At 36.8% G+C, this 3,409-nt stretch overlaps 1 protein-coding gene across 1 annotated transcript in view; it reads left to right on the top strand.

The window, feature by feature from the left end:
- Positions 1–3,409, top strand: part of LOC106870059 (zinc finger protein ZFP2) — a 23,510-nt gene that overhangs the window by 17,046 nt on the left and 3,055 nt on the right. The gene's annotated exons all lie outside the window — the stretch shown is intronic.

The raw sequence follows: 3,409 nt of genomic DNA, 5'->3' as shown, positions 1-3,409 counted from the left end.
TACCACCACCACCAACAACAAACTACACCAACCAGTGCTTCATCTCCACCGCCAACGCCGCCCAGAACTGTTCACCTCACTTAATAGCACTCCCTCCCCCTGCACTTCTTTTCCCCCCCACACACACAGAGACTACACTACCACCACCTCCACCACTAAATTTCTGTCACCCCTCCCTCCTTTTTCTCTCTCTAGTCCTCCAAGGAGGTCTCTCTCTCCCTATACTGTGTTGTGGCAGTGAGTCACACAGTTATACACACACATACACAGCAGACTGCTGTCTGTATGTGTGTGTGTATGGTGATGGTATGATGGTTAGGTTAGTGGTGAGTGTTTCACTGGTTGACAGAAAAGGAAGGAGAGGCAGAGGTAGGAGGAGGAGAGAGAATGGTGAAGGTTTGTGGGTTGGCTGGCAGGCTGGCTGGTGACTTGCTAAGGTCCACTGGGATAGGCCAGAGGCAACAAGAGCACCACCACACATAGCCAGGCATAATATTCATATATATATATATGTATTTATAATGATGATGATATATAAATATATGTACGCACACACTATATATATAAATATACAATGTATATGCGTGTGTGTATATACATACATATATATAATATATATATATATGTATATGTAATCTAAACTTGCAGATATATATATAGCTTCCCATGTATGTATGAGTATACACATATATTTTATCAACACATTCTACACACTTTCTCTCTCTATGTGTGGTGACGAAAGTTTGTAGAGGTGGTTCAAAACTCAGGAGCAGTGTGCATATATATATATATATATATATACCGGAGTAAGCACATGAAATGTTATATTTCTGCTGCTTTTAAATAAAGTATATATATACATATATATATATATATATATATATATATATATATATATATATATATATATATATATATATATATATATATATATATATATATACACATGTAAGATAGTCTAGATGTATGTATAAACATGTGTGGAGTACATAGAAAGATAGATAGACAGATATAGATAGATATTATTAGAGAGAGAGAGAGGGAACAGGAGAGTTATACATACAAACTGTGTATGTTAAACTTCTGTAACCTTTACTGTGAAGGTCAGACTGACTTGTGAAACTCTGTGTGTGTGTGTGTGCATGAGCAGAGATAACATAGACAGAGTATTGAGAGGTGTTTCAGGAGACAGGGCAACCCAGCTAATGCTGGTGCTACAACAAAGTACACCCAGTAGTACTCTCTCTGTATAATGGTAAGTTACAGGAACATATATAATTATACTGGTCATCAACATTTGACATCTGTCTTTCCCCACGTGCTGGGCATGGCTTGAGCAGTTTGGCAGAGAATGGCAAGATTGCTTCAAGCACCACTGACCATCTTGGCATGGTTACTATGGCTGCATGTTTTTTACATGTCACCAGCACCGGCAAGGTCTGCATAAGCATGTTTGTGTGTAAGTGTGTGTGTGTGTGTGTATATATATATATATATATATGCATTCACACACACACAATGTAAAGGTGTAGGCATGACTGTGCGATAGGAAATTAGCTTAAAAAGTCTGTGGTCTTGGTTTCAATTTCAGTTCCACTGTGTGGAACCTTGAGCTTTTTTTTTTTTTAACTATAATCTTGGGCTGAGCAAAACACCAGATTTGGCTGGTAGAAACTGTAGAGAAGCCCATTGGGTTGATTGCAATTTAAAAAGATGACCGGCTTCTCTTGTCACAGACTGTGAGTTGTGTTAAAGGTACACATGTCTATAGAAATACTCAGCCAGTTAGACGTTAATTCTAGGGCGGGTAATTCAGTTGAGCTCAAACAACTGAATCCTTGTCGTCAGACAACAGAAACCCACCACCACCACTATCACTGCCAGCACTATCAACAAATACCTTATTTGACACTTGCATGGAAATGCACAGTAGTGCATCAGGTGTGCTAGTTTGTGAGCAAGTATGCACAGTGAATCAGTGGTATGCAGTAGATTTAATAATCCCCCGCCGTCACCGTCATTATCATCATATGATTGCAAACTGCACGTTTACCGTGCACTGTCTGTGCACCTCCTGCAATGTTCATAAGTCATGAATGTACTGTTGTACAGGAAGCTGCTGCATGAGGCTAGTCATATGCACACGTACGCATGCATGCGTGCATACACACGTTTATATACGCATTTATCATCTAGAGATATATCTGTGGTTAGAACTTAATGTGTCGCCAACAGATGCCGTCTGTTTGTGTGTGTGTGTGTGTTTGCTCCTTTTATGTATACGCTTGTTTTTCTATCTAACTGTATGTATGGTTTGTATTTATGTCTGTCTCAACCTGTCTTGTCTGTTTCTCAGTATATATATATATATATATATATTTATACATACATGTGTGTGTATACAGACACATACACATACATCTGTATCACCATCATAATATATAAATGTGTGTGTGTAAATATATATATATATATATATATATATACACATACACACACAGCACACACGAGTGTGTATGTTCATTTCCATTACAACTCAAAATATCTCCTGATGAATGTTTTTCCATTTATAATATTTAAAAAGAAAAAGAATTTAATTAGATATTTCGCTGGGGCATATTTTATCATAATTAATTGTGTAAACGAACTATTGTTAATTAAGCTGATGTAAATTACTGCACTAAAGTTGCTGTATACTATTTAGGAATGAGACAAAGTGAAACTGCTCACTGCCTTGCCCATACCATCAGAGCAATTTATATCCCTGTCTGAGAGTCGGGATCTGAGCCTCTATGTGGACACTTAACATGCTAAAAATAGCAGCCAGGTCTTTTTTGATCGAAGCCTGCCATCAGAAAATGATAAGGAAGGAGTAAACACACATTGGTTGATGTCGATGTGGAATTCTCTGCCTTTGTGTGTCAATTAATTTTAAAATAATGAAAAATTTAGTCAAATACCTTTCTGTTATTAAGCTGATGCTCAGAACGTAAATTAACATGGAATTTTGATGGATGGTTTTAATTTAGATCACTTTAACCCTTTTGTTACCATATTTGTGTTGAAATGTACTGCTTTTGTTTCAATTACTAATGAAAAAAATGCATCACACATTGAGCCACGTAGCAAGTCTTAGGGAAGCAGACTTAACCAAAAGGGTTAAGCCAGTTTCCTCAGTCAGCCCCAGCCTGGGACTAAACCATTGCAGTATTTCTCATTGCTTTGATCTTTCTTACATTCATTTGATCCAAATTCTAGATTAAATGGTGGTACGTATTTTTGCATGTAAAATTTAGTATCCTTGTAAACTGATAAGACAAAAAAAGTATGTTGTGATATGTTTTGTCAAATACATTTATATGCAGATGTGTGTGTATGTATGTATGTATATATATATATATATATATAT

The sequence above is a fragment of the Octopus bimaculoides genome, chromosome 14 (genome assembly GCF_001194135.2).
Source record: "Octopus bimaculoides isolate UCB-OBI-ISO-001 chromosome 14, ASM119413v2, whole genome shotgun sequence".
In the NCBI taxonomy this organism is placed as follows: Eukaryota; Metazoa; Mollusca; class Cephalopoda; order Octopoda; family Octopodidae; genus Octopus; species Octopus bimaculoides.
The sequence above is the reverse complement of the archived record's forward strand: the minus strand, read 5'-3'. Positions and strand labels throughout refer to the sequence as shown.